Raw genomic sequence first — 15,008 nt, forward strand, 5'->3', positions numbered from 1 at the left:
AATCTTCGCCCTCTATCCGTTTATAGTATGAGTTGAATTGTGCTTTTGCATTTTTACGATCAATGTAAAAATAGACCACTAGATAGGCTTGAGGTAAAACATTTCTGCTAAAATTTTTTTTTTTTTAATACACTTGTAGTGAATGTTTTTTGTTTTTGTTTGTTACAGGTCTTTGTCCTCAGGGAAACCACCAGATGTTGAAGTCCTTTGGGACAAAGATGGGTACGAGGAATACCGTAGCTGTTGATCAGCTGAAATTCAGGAAGGGCAGCTTCCCACGACTTGGAGTTCGTGTGTCAATGCGATGGCACAGGAAACTGTGGAAAGGCACAGTACTGCTGTGTATAGGGGAGAGAATTCTGAAAGCAGTAGCGATGATGGAAACACGAGCACCGTAGACAGCAGTGACGAAGATGATACTTCTGATTATGACGATGATGACAACATTTACCGGGCGAAAATTAGGTAAGATTGAGTGCACACAAATGAATACATACTTGTAGTAAAAAGTATGGACAGTATACAGTGTGTGTGTTTATTCAATGCCTCTAATAACTTCATAACTGTGCTGCAATGTTAGAAGTAGCTTACTCCATACTGCATGAATGCATTTAAGTAGGGCCTGGTATATTACATTTTCATGGTGTCAACTCATATACAGCACAACCTGGTATACCATGTTTTCAAAATAAAGACATGAGCATGTACTTGTGTAGCCTTAATTCATGTTTATTTGGGTTATGCCTAAAAAAAAAAAAAAAATTAAAAAAAAATAAAAAACTTTAATGAACAGATACTAGACCTTCTATCAGTATCTTTTCTTTTTTTGTGTCACATCTGCTTGTATTTTGTGTTAGTTACTTTTTCCAATTTCATAATGCCCTTGTTTTTACTGCAAAACTGAAGATCTATGTGTGTAGCCAGCCAGGCCGAGTTTAAAATTTTTTGACTTGCTGACCCCATTCGGGTGCCCTATACGTAACAAAAGAGTTTGTAAGCCTATCAGCAAATGCTATTTTTGTGCCTCACTTCCAATGATGTTTTTGTGTTCTTCATAAGCACATGCAATTGACTGTGGAAAGAGGATGCATGTACCGCTTGACTGCTTTTGCATTTAATGCAGATCACCAGTCTGTCCGATCCCTGCTGATGGGCAAAAATAAAACTCTTGTTTGTGGACATTTACATAGGGCTATCTGACAAATGTGGTATTAAAAGGTTAATCTTAATATTAAAAAAATGAATTTCAACTTTTAAAAAAATATGATGTTAACAGTGAAAAATATATGCACTGTGTATATTTTGTTTTCCTCATTTACAGTTGGCATCAAAAAGGACATCAGCTACATTGAAGGAGCACCGTTAGATCCATCCCAGCAGAATGTCAGCTCTGACCAACTTCTCAATGGTGAGTGTTTTGTAAAGCCTTAATCTTGTTCAGAAACCCAAGCAGATATGGTTGAATCAATCTTGTTGGAATATCAATTAGTAATCCAGATTAAATTATGCTATTGCTGCCATATAATAGCAAATAAAAAGAATGACATCAACTATACACAAGCAAAGAATGTACCATCCTGGCTACCATGTACCAGTGTTTTTTGCAGTTTTCAGGGGTGGGTCAAGGAATTCTGTAAATTGGGGGGGGGGGGGGGGACCACACGGACATCTCCAGTTTTTCTCTGTTTATTTTTTGTTTAAAAAAAGGGCATCTTAAACCCCATGTGTCCTTGTGCGGATCCACCATGGGTTGTAATCTGGATTACAAAGAAATGATAAAGTCAATCTTTCAATAAATGTGATTTTAAAAAGAATGTAGTATTTATGCACCATGTGTAAAAAGAATGTATTATCCTAGCTACGATGTACCAGTGTTTTTTGCAGTTGTCAGGGGTGGGTCCAGGAATTCTGTGAAGTTGGGGGGGGGGAACCACACGCATGTCCTCCAGTTTTTCTGTTCATTTCTTTTGTTAAAAAATAAAAATAAAGGGTATCTTACACCTGATGTGCCCCACATGAATCAACCACTGGTTGCAATCTGGATGACATGTTATCCTTCTTGTCATATTGTAGCAAATGGCTAACACACAACTGGAAAATGAAGCTTGTCTGCCAATTGTACATGGACCTTCCAAGCAGAGTGATAATCTATGAGCAATTTTCAAATGAGGATACATGTACCGTTTGACTGTTTTTGCATTAATGCAGATCACCAGTCTGTCCGATCTCTGCTCATGGGCAAGTCTTGTTTATGGACATTTAAATAGGGCTTTCTGAAAATTGTGGTATTAAAAGGTTAATCTAAATAAAAAAGAATTCAATCTTTAAAAAAAAATCAGATAGAAACAATAAAATAAACATGGGCTATGTATATTTTGTTTTCCTCATTTACAGTTGGCATAAAAAAAGACATCAACTGCCTTCCTGAGATACCAATGCTAGTATTGAACAATGAAGGAGCACCGTCAGATTCATCCCAGCAGAATGTCAGCTCCAACCAACTTCTCACTGGTGAGTGTTAGTACAGCCTTAACCTTGTTGGGAAACCCAACCAGATATTGCTGAATCAATCCTGTTGGAATATCCATTAGTAATCTGGATTAAATGACGCTATTGTTGCCATATAATAGCGAATAAAAAGAATGACATTAACTATACACAAGCATAGAATGTAGCATTCTGGCTCCCATGTACCAGTATTTTTTGCAGTTTTCTGGGGTGGGTCCAGGAATTCTGCAAATTGTGGGGGGGGGGGGACCACACGCACGTCCTCCAGTTTTTCTCTGTTAATTCTTTTGTTAAAAAAAAGGGGCATCTTAAACCCTATGTGTCCCCGCATGGATCCACCATGGGTTGTAATCTGGATGACATTTTGTCCTTTGAAAGAAATGATAAAGTCAATCTTTCAATAAATATGATTTCTTTTTAAATGTAATATTTATGCATCATGTGTGTTTTCTTTTTCTTTTTGTTTTCTTCATTTCCAGTTGCCATCACCAAGGACATGGACCACATTCACGAGATACCAATACCAGAATTGAACAACGAAGCACCATCAGATCCATCCCAGCAAAATGGCAGCTCTAACCAACTTCTCACTGTGAGTATTTGTAAAGCCTTAATCTTGTTGGGAAACCCAACCAGATATTGCTGCATTAATCTTGTTGGAATATCCATTAGTAATTAAGATTAAATGATGCTCTTGCTGTCTTATACACTTTAATAGCAATTAAAAAGGATGACGTAAACTACACACAAGTAAAGAATGTAGCATCCTGGCTACCATGTACCAGTGTTTGTGTTGTCAGGGGTGGGTCCAGGAATTCTGTGAAAGTTGGGAGGGGGGGGGGGTACCACACGCACGTCCTCCAGTTTTTCTGTTTATTTCTTTTGTTAAAAAAAGACAAAAATAAAGGGTATCTTACACCTGATGTGCCCCACATGAATTAACCACTGGTTGCAATCTGGATGACATGTTATCCTTCTTGTCATATTGTAGCAAATGGCTAACACACAACTGGAGAATGTAGCTTGTCTGCCAATTGTACCTGGACCTTCCAAGCAGAGTGATAATCTATGAGCAATTTTCAAATGAGGATGCATGTACCGTTTGACTGTTTTTGCATTGATGCAGATCACCAATCTGTCCGATCTCTGCTGGGCAAAAAAAAACCTCTTGTTTGTGGACATTTACAAAGGGCTACCTGAAAATTGTGCTATTAAAAGGTTAATCTTAGTAAAAGAAATTATAAAGTCAATCTTTCAATAAATATGATGGAAAAAAATGAAATGTTTGTGCACCATGTGTATTTGTTTTTCTTTTTGTTTCTTCATTTCCAGTTGGCATCACCAAGGACATGGACTGCATTCAAGAGATACCAATGCTAGTATTGAACAATGAAGCACCGTCAGATCCATCCCGCAGAATGTCATCTCTGACCAACTTCTCACTGGTGAGTGTTTGTAAAGCACTTAATCTAATCGGGAAACCCAACCCAGATATTGCTGACTCAATCTTATTGGAATAACCATTAGTAATCCGGAATAAATTATGCTATTGCTGTCATATAATGACAAATATAAAGGATGATATCAACTATACACAAGCATAGAATGTAGCATCCTGGCTAATGTGTACCATTATTATTTTTTTTTTTTGCAGTTGTCAGGGGTGGGTCCAGGAATTCTGTAAAGTGTGTGTGTGTGTGGGGGGGGGGGGGGAACCACACGCACGTCCTCCAGTTTTTTCTGTTGATTTTTTGTTCAAAAAAACAAAACCGAAAAGGACATCTTACACCCCATATGTCCACGCATGGATCCACCATGAGTTGTAAGCTGGATGACATCTTGTCCTTTCAAAGAAATGATAAATTCAGTCTTTAAATAAACATGATAAAACAAATTTAATATTTATGCACCATGTGTATCTTGTTTTCCTTTTTGTTTTCTTCATTTCCAGTTGGCATCACCAAGGACATGGACCGCATTCAAGAGATACCAATACACACTTTGTACCAGAATTGAACAATGAAGCACCATCAGATCCATCCCAGCAAAATGTCAGCTCTGACCAACTTCTCACTAATTATTGCTTGCCTATGGTGCCTACAGTTGTTTGTGCATGCAAAAGCAATTTAGTCTATGTATTCAAATTTTTGATAATTTATCACTCCGCACTATCTCCCCACCACAATTCTCCATGTTATGATTTGTCTATTCTATAGCTATTAAATATTCGATGATATCATAATAAGCTTTGATACTTTCTTTAACAATAAGTGTCATATTTTTTCATGTGAAAGATGTACATGTAACAGCTTTATTCCTCCTTCCAAATGTGATTTGATTTCTGTAGGACCATTGCGTAGATATTACTGTTATATCGAAATGAACGTACAATCACAAACATGCACATAATAACAACTCAAATCATACTTTTTTTTTTAGCCCTAAGACCTGAGTTATTAGAGATTCACTAATATTAAGAGGAATTTGGCCTTCTGCTTTAAGCCATTTCCATTTGATGAATGTTTCAGAATGTTTTTCAATATAAACTGTATTGTGTACAATTTTCTCATGTTAAAATCGGTTTAACAATTAATTTAGATCAATATCTATTTAACCAAAGACATTTTGATTTGTACATTTAAAAATGTTCGAGGAAATGTAACCATTGTATTAAAAGACATGTTCATTATCAATGAATTTAAATCAATATTTATTTTACCACAGACATCTTGATCATTCTGTAAATTCAAAAAATGTTAATGAAATTTTACCATTGTATTTAAGGACATGTTCATTCCTTTTCTTTTCTTTTTTGATGTGAGATATGAATTGATTTTGAAATGAATATTTCTGCATTTTAATGCAGCCTTGTCTCAAGACTCACTTTCTTTGTTTTGTTTTTTCTCTTCTATGTACTGTGATCTCATATCGTGAGGAAATCATAATATTATGCACACTAAAATGTCACCATATATAATTGGAAGTGAAATGATATTCATAGTACTACTTGAATATCATTTAAGTCTGTAGGGGTCTGTAGGACAATACACCTTTTATTATTTGTGTGAACAAGTGCAATCCATGTTTGTGTGTGTGGGTGTTTCTGCGTAGAAAATTAATTTGCATCTGTTTCAGAGTCCTGAACGTATATACAATGTATATATATATATATATAATGTATATATATATATATATATATAAACAATAATGTGAGACAGACGTGTGGCTAAGTAAATTCTTTGCTTGTTATTTCTGATGAGCAAGCTGATAATTGAGTTTTACCCAACTGAATGATCATGAATTATGTCTGCCATGCATGTGAGCTGTAAAAGAAAATTTTTATTCATGGGTTAAAATGTACAGTATCCATCATGGTAGCTTAGAAAGAATGAAAGTTAGGTCATTACAGTCATGATTGCGGCATGAATTACCACAAAAAATAGCAAGGCTTGGATGTGTGATTTTGGTTTTTGTTTACAGTATTGGAGAGTAGGAGAGAGGGTTAAAGCGTTGCAAGGGAAAGAGAAGAGGTGGAGGAGAGCAATGAGAAGATGAAATGAGAGGAAAAAGAAGAGGCAGGCTGCAATGAAAAAGCAATAATTTCATAGGCCCCACCTCTTTCACAATACATGTATAACCACTTTTTGCGTGATACAAATTAGATACAAACTGATCAAAGATAATGTGTTCTAAACATGGAGTGGGTTTTTTGATTGTTTGTTTGTTTGTTTGTTTGTTTTTTTACATCAAAGGAACTCTCGTCTGATGCCTGAAGCGTAATTCATGTCAAAAAACAAAACAAAACAAAACAAAACAAACAAACAAAAAATCTGCAGAGGAACCTCCCCCTCCCCTACCAGTGTTTCATCATGCATGCCAAAAGTAGACCTTGGACGTATCTGTACTACATCTTATGAAATTATGACACAGAATAGTTGCATTCACACCAAAATATGCACGAAATCACTCGTTTTACATATAAATACCAAGTAACCATGCATATCGCATAGACGCGCGTGTTATAAGAATAGGATACGTCGGTTCGGAGATCGCGCTTTCGGTACGCGCGTTCAGCAAACTGACGTATCACCCCGATACGTCAGTTCGGATGACCGCGCGTACTGAGAGTGCGATCTCCGAACCGTCGTATACCTGTTTTTCGACTCTTCCTGTGCGGAGGCCTTTCTTTTTGTGAATGTAGCATTAGTTTTATTCATACATGATTTTAAATACATATATTATACGAATCGTCTGGAATTTGCCTTTCTTTTCATATAAAAAGATCGGGAATAAAAGCAAGAAATTTCTTTACACTAGACTTCAAATGACCCCCAAACTTCAAACGCGTTTTTCTCGAAAACGTGTTCTCGCACACCGCTGACAGATACGACGGTTCGGATGGTCGTCGACGATTTGTTCGAATATTTGGAATGGGAATTTGTGGTGGTGAGTGATAGAGAAGCTTTTACGGGGAGAAGATACTGGTATAAACTGGAGTGACAGAGAGTATCAGTGAAGGATGAGGATACGTAGGATGCTGCTCAGGCAAACAGTGATGATTTCTTCTGGTTTATTTTTGCAGTGGAAGAAGGTGTCATGCTCTCTATGTTACAAGATAGAAGAATGTCAGTGATAACAATTAGCAGTGAGAAGAACAGTTTTTATTGCAGTGCACATAATACTGCCACGTGTCCCTATGTGCCAGTAGTGATATACATGAGCAGGTACATAGAAGACACCTTTCAGTGATGATAGACTAAAGCTCCACCTCACACAGTCATTCTGTATTCAAGTATAGTCATTGTTTATGAAGAAAGTTTTTAAAAAGAAATTTGAAGTAGCATGTAGAACTGCCCTCTTTTAAATGAAGAGTGTACATTTTAGTTAGGGAACACCAAAGGAAATACCTTACCCCTCATTAAACTTTTTTTTTTTTTTTTTTACAATAAATGTCTTTGAGGTAGATTTCTTTGCTGCAATCCTAGATTTCAAGGGTGTAAATATTCATCTAATCAAACTTTCTTTCTCATGTTGTCTGCAATTATATACTAATGCAGTCAGTCTTTTTTTTCCCCTGAATTCCATGGAATAAAACATAATTTATTTAATATATTGACTGGTCCAGAGGGAGATATATGAATATATTACCCTAGCTTGGAATACAATATATGCATATTGCATGAGTCGAAAGCAAGTGCGTCATATGGCTGTAGTGATGACAATACAACTCTTATGGGGTCCCGTGGGAATATATAGCCAATATTGTTACATGTATTATGGCTTTCATCTGTATGTTTGATTAATGACTAACTCTATAGTTGCTATATTCCTTAGAATTTGATTTTCTTTTAAAGTAATGCAAACCTTAAGCTGCCAGTGTTTACAAAGAAAATGAAGTATGTGTGGCATGGCTGTATACACAAATGGTAACTTCACTCGATTCATGGAAGTTTTGTGTGTATAATCATGCCTTTATTTAGCTCACACGTTTAAATCAAGAATAGGATAAATTAGATCATGACTTGCAGTTTTTTAGTGCAATATTGGGAGTATAACAAATACTTGACAGAAAGATGATACAATGTGATACAGACTGATTTAATCTCTGCAACTAGACAAAAGGATTAATAAGCAAAATACATGTCTGTGTCTGTATGTTACCAGTACGGTACCTTGTATCAATAATGATTATGAATATCTTTTCAAACAAAAAGATGGTCTCACTATTAAAGTGATGTCTCAGTGCAGACTTTTCATAGTTGGAGCTGCAAGGAAAATACACAAGTCATCAAACTTATTCACATTCACTTTTAATAGTATTTTTTTTTTTTTGGGGGGGGGGATGTGGGATATTTGTGTGTGGTGTTTTTTATCATTCCCTGTGTTTTTGTGCCATATTCTGTATCTCGTATTAAAAGAACAAGAACACAAACACACACCAAAATTTTCTGCAAAATAAACAAATCTTCTTCTGACCTGCCTAAATCATTTCTGTACAAGTTTTTCACATGGATGAAAATTCTCTTTCACTTTTTTTTTCTTCTCGTAACCCTGGAGTGAGTGTGGCTAGAAAAATTAGCGTGAATATCTTTGTGGCACTCTTTTTCAGATGGAGTGATATCTGATCGGTTCCAAATAGATTGAGGTAAATTACATCAGGTCTCTTGACGCTGAAGAGATAGGAAGTAATGAAGGAAAATGTCTGTATACGTCACTTGATTTTTCTTTTTGGAGGGTATATAAATGAAATAAGTCTTGAAGTTCTGGGAAATATGCAAGTGATGTAAGGAGGAGGGAAGGAAAGAGAGAGAAAAGGGGATAAAAGAAAGTAGAGTGGTGGAGTGAGTTGAGGTAGATTAAAGTAGGAAGAAACGTGGATTGTGGAGCAAAGGGAAATGAATGAAAGACAAAGATGCATGAATATGAGTATATGAAATTATGAAATGAATCTTGATGGATAGGAAGAAAAGACTATGACATGGTGAGATTAGATCGGAAGGTAAAGATTGGACTGAAAAGATTAAAAGGTACAATGTGGTAGTTAAAGATTGGAAGGTAAAGATTGAAATGTAAAGATTGGTAGTTAAAGATTTGAAGGTAAAGATTGGAAGGTAAAGATTGGTAGGTAAAGATTAATAGGGAAAGATTGGAAGGTAAAGATTGGAAGGAAAAGATTGGAATGTAAAGATTGGACTGAATATATTGGAAGGTAAAGATTGGAAGGTAAAGATTGGAAGGTAAAGATTTGATGGTAAAGATTGGAAGGTGAAGATTGGATGGTAAAATCTGGAAGGTAAAGATTGGAAGGTAAAGATTTGAGGGTAAAGATTGGAAGGTGAAGATTGGAAGGTAAAGATTGGAAGGTGAAGATTTGATGGTAAAGATTGGAAGGTGAAGATTGGAAGGTAAAGATTGGAAGGTAAAGATTGGAAGGTAAAGATTGGAAGGTAAAGATTAAAAGGTAAAGATTGGAAGGTACAGATTGGAATTTAAAGATTGGAAGGTAAAGATTGGAAGGTAAAGATTGGAAGGTAAAGATTGGAATTTAAAGATTGGAAGGTAAAGATTGGAAGGTAAAGAATTGGAAGGTAAAGATTGAAAGGTAAAGATTGGAAGGTAAAGATTGGAAGGTAAAGATTTTAAGGTAAAGATTGGAGGGTAAAGATTGGAAGGTAAAGATTGGAAGGTAAAGATTGGAAGGTAAAGAGTGGAAGGTAAAGATTGGAATTTAAAGATTGGAATTTAAAGATTGGAAGGTAAAGATTGGAAGGTAAAGATTGGAAGGTAAAGAGTGGAAGGTAAAGATTAGAAGGTAAAGATTGGAAGGTAAAGATTGGAAGGTAAAGATTGGAAGGTGGATAGTGGGAAAGTGGGATAGAGAGAAGTGCTGGAATGAAAGAGGGGAAGAAAAAACAACCGGAAGGATTATGGTAAGAGAAGAAAGAGCAAAATGGAAGACAAACAGGAGTGGGATAATTCTAAGGAGAGAGAGAGAGGGTAGATGAAATATGGATTGGAGAGAAGGGAGAGGGGGGTGGGGAGGGGGAAAGGAGTAGAGGAGAGGTGCTAATGGCGGTAGACATAAAGGAGATGGAGACAGTGGGGGAGAGATAACAGAGTGCCATTGTGCTGATTAAATCTGGAGGAGTGATGCCAGATATATATGGTTGCCGTGGTAACGGAGGAGCCATTTCAATGTGCTTAATCAGAGGGAGCAATAACGTAAATATCCCACCGATGCCAGACATTGATTGAGCCGCGATGACGGCGTGAGAAGACATCCTTTTGTTACCTCTTGATTTGCATTGACGTGAGTTCCCGCAAAAAATGTTTCCCAGCCATCTATTCATTCTGTCCTAATGTCGGCGCTAAATAGCCGTGAAGTCAACAGTTTCTGCAGATAACATGTTTGCGTCCTCCACAAGTTGAAGGCCTGTTTACACGCAGCCAGATCATCATGAATGTTTCAGAGTTGATCAGTGTAGCCGCATGAAACTCTCGGCATGCCAAGCATCAAGATGGTATTCTTCAGTTCCATATTTCCCAATTTTTCCCAACCCCCCCCCCCCCCCCACAATTTATGAAAAACCAGCTTTGTTTTGCCCAAACGTCCAATAGCTATACATGAAACATTTCCTGGACCTTTTACACTAATGGTTTCAAGTTGTATTTTTGCTCTGTCTCTCTGCTTTTTTTCCCCCAGAAATGATACTACCCTGCAGTATGGATGTAAACAAAGTATGAAGTACGTATGCCAAGGAATACCCTAGTGTCTAGAATGGCATTTCTCTTGCTCAATGTGTGCATATGAATGTTGAGGAGAGGGAGGGTAAATGGCACGCAGGATTCGCAGTGTACATTAAATTTCTCTTGTGATCTACGTGACTTGGCACAGCTTATTTCAAGAGCAGTGCATGTGCAGCTGAAAGAATCAAGGGATTTGAGCAGAGAAAATGGTGCCATGGTTTCTGGTATGGATTTGGAAAGGAGGGGCATATTTTTAAATCTCTTCTTCTTCATATCAAATTGAAGTACAAGTCAAAGTGTTTTTAAAATTTCCGTCAAACACAAAGAGATTAGGCTATATTTTCAGCAACTTGTGTGTATGCTCAACATTTCTGGAATTTGTCATGACCAATGTTAACTTTCTTTTTTTATTCATACCCAATAGAAGACAAGTAAAAGTAAGGAAATATTATAGCACAGTGTTTAGTGTAGTTATATGCAATGCATTTAGAGCTGTAGGATGGGGGAGGGAGGGGAATACACATTAATGTATAATATCAGAATACTTCCACTGTTAAGAAATACTTCATATTCATAACTTTTTCTGCAGTGCAGTTTACTGTAAATTGTCATTAAGTACTTGTAATAAACCATTCTCAAAGTGAATGTTTTGTTCCATTTCTATCTCTTAGGTCACTGCACCACTGTCTGTAAACCATGTGTTCTGGTCATACTTTCACGTAATATAAAAGTGGAAACTTTTTTTGAAAGCTTGTTTGTGATCAGCCGGACAAAATGATATTTGTGTGCTTTTAACTCTACAGAATGAAAGAGATGAGAGATGCCATGATTTCCATTGAAAATCTTTCTGCATTCTTCTCCTGTTTCCATTCTGTTGTGTGAGATATGGCAATTTACGAACTGTCCTATACTGTCACATAAAATCTTTTAAGTTTTATAGCAACCAGTCTTTTTATGGTATGTTATGTTTAGATCCATCTTTCATTTTATCTTTTTGTAACAGTGTTTTGTTCAAAAACAGCTGTTTGTTTTATACACTCGTGATTATATTCTTGGTGCATCTCTCATTTGTGCTGTTGTCAATTTTTTTTTAATAATTTGCAGCATTTTTATGTCACCAACTTCCCTCCCACGTGTTGTGTGTTAGTCTTCATTGTACACAATGTTAGCTATTCAACCCCACAACTGCTATTCAAGGCAAGACCAACATGTGCAGAAGCAACAGCATTTTGAGGCTGGTCCTGAGTGGGTTAATGGAAGTGAATTTTACTTTCCATCATAAATGAATTCCAAACTTTCCAGTCAGGTGCCGTTAGTTATATTGTAAAACCAGAAATTTATGTATGCTTGAAACTTTCACCAATTTCACGATAGGCCGAGATTCGCAAAAGTAAATTGCATGACTATTGGAAAGCTTTTATCTACACAATGCATCGGAATGCCAGTGGCAATTTGTGTGGCGCTCCGACAAAATGAGTCATAAGTCGCACGGGGAGTTTTCCCGTGATGAGCCGAAAATGCAGGGGAAGCACTGCTCGGGTCGAAATTTTTTTATGACGGATTTTGATTCCTTGATGTTTTATCTGTTTGTACAGAAAATTTCAGCGTGTAAAAATGAGTACAAGTGTCCCAAATCACAGTTTTTCTGAGACAATTTTTTTCGGTTACATTTTTTTCGAACGCTCGCCTTTGCGTTGCGTTTCGCACCTATTGTTCTTGCCCGATCGAGACTCCGCCTCCGTTGCCAGGGTGTATGCTAATGAGGCATTGCTCTTGACCCCATCAAAGACAAAACAAAGCATGGTGCGCGCGGCGGCGTCGGCGGCCAAGCGGCGAGGGCTTTAGAATTACGCAATAATAGTGAGCAGACCAAGGCTATCGATTGCATGACCAGCGAGTTTCGTTTGATACACGCACTCCATTTCATGAAGTGGTGATTGATGTGACGCACAAATCGCGCTGAAAACTTAATTTCAACGAACGATCACGCAAAATTTATGATACTTTATCTATGAGCTAATACAATTATCACATATCGAACTTGAAATCTCTTTATGCGTGTGTGTACTCTTACAACGGTTATTAATTGGCCTCATTAATGAATTCATTCAAATAATCATAACTTTCGTTCCCTGGTTATGTGACTTGCTGTTTTAAGTTCATCTCTGGAGATATAGTAAGGCCTAAGTTGTCAATTAATCTCGTTTTTATAAAGTCGACAATGCGTGTGATAATTTGCCAAATGTATGTAATGCGTACTATTATTTCCCTGGTTAATAACACTTATTGCCCTATTTCTTATGATGGTTTGGGCCGTGACGGCATGGAGAGAAATCGGAAGACAAACATTATTAATGCCCAAATAGCTCGTGTTCCCTTTGGAGGATACTCTCACCCTTGTCATCTATGTATTTATTAGAAGTAGGACCTATTTGAGAAAGGGACAGAAAGCTGTGTCGCTACTCAAAAGTGTGCTTCTTCATTTTGTTTTGTTTTTTAATCAGAATGTTTGTAATGATAACTGTTTGTCGTGTATTGCGTGTAGCTGACATGTGAGAGGTCAAGTCTGCAAAGAATTTGGCTAACAGCTTTGCGAAGTAGCAGCGCTAATTGCCCATTGAATTTCGTATTCTGAGGAATTTCGAATGAAAGAACTCGGACGACACTGCTCACGCTCTGTATCCGAGTAAAGCCCGCATCAACGAAGCCTTAAACAATGAAAGGTAAACTTCCTGCTATCAAGGGGTGGATAATCACGCAACCAGTATTCTTTCTTCGCCATTGATGGCAGAATCAGTGACGGAATGGAGCAACAGTGTTGGAGGATCGGCATTATGTCTGCTAATTTGTAAAAGAATTTTTCAGTCCCCTTTTGTCTTCAGAACCACAGTCAGGGACGCTAACTTCCCTATCTCCTACAAGCTATCGTTACTATCTTAAAACGTGAATTTTATGAAAGGTTAAAAGTGATCGCGGAATCAGTTCTTCTGCATGACACATGGAGGCTTTTATAATAGGATACCAAGCTTACTTGTATAGAAAGGGCGGGGATACACACTTATCGCAATCATCTGGATTTGAGAGTGATACACTCTACTACTTTTCTTCATCTTTCCCCCGACAAAGACCATGGTAGTTCAAAACAAACAAACAAACAAACAAACAAACAAACAAACAAACAAACAAGCAGTTGCATTATATCAGAACGTACAGAATTTTTGTTTCATGTATGTATAGGTCATCTCTTGATGTATAGTAGGCATTTGTTGTCGTTTTTACAGCGTTTCCTAATAAATGCCTATAGCGAAAACCCAACACAACTTTTAGCAAGGAGGGAAGGGAACTTAAATTTAAATATAACATAGTTTACAGAAATCAGACATGTAGATAAGGCAATCATATACAACCGCACGGCCGAGTCTAATCTCTTACTTTGATTATCAAACATGATCGCCTGCATTTACGTGCTTTTTTCTAATTTCTTGAACTTTGCCTCATTTTCTTTTTTTTTTTAAAACAATTGCTCGAAACATTTAAAAATCGTAACACAGTCTGCTGTCCCACAACATAACATTCCATTTGATTTGCCACTTATTGTTGGTCGGGTGACGCCAAATGGTGGAATTTCGAGCGATGATACACGGCATTTTGTTTGTTGGTTTTCGTCTCATCGCTCAAAAGAATTTTGACTACGATTACAGAGGTATCATCTACAAGACATAACTGATGGTTTACAGAAGAGATCATCAATTCAGTAAAAATTAGTCAAGTCATGAATTCACTTTACCCATCATGTCTAATCGACCTACGACATTGTTTGGGTAACCGCGCCTTTTTATTCTCATAGTTCAAACTAATTCTTGACATAATCAAAACAAATAATTCTTTATAAAATTTCTCAAAATACTCAAAAGATGGCCTAAGTCAAAACTTTCTACAAAGATTGCATACGGCAATCTTTACTAGCCTAAACAAGTTTACTAGAGCTATCAGTTCACCCTATGACGATGACTTCGATTGCGTTTTGAACTTGTATCGAACTACTTTCAAAACAGCTATTACCTTTATAGTTCGATTAATAAACCAGTCTTTTGAATTCATAACCAACATTCGTAATCGTAACATACAGTAACATAATACTGCATGTCAATAAAAGTTGAAAAATGTAAATGCTATAATAGTAGCGCAAAATAAATGAGTAACGATTATCTTCATACATTCTAATTCCTAAGTACGAAAATGACACATGGTTT

This window comes from Diadema antillarum, unplaced genomic scaffold, assembly GCF_040938485.1.
Source record: "Diadema antillarum isolate AM-2024a unplaced genomic scaffold, OU_Dant_1.0 scf00000141, whole genome shotgun sequence".
Lineage (NCBI taxonomy): Eukaryota > Metazoa > Echinodermata > Echinoidea > Diadematoida > Diadematidae > Diadema > Diadema antillarum.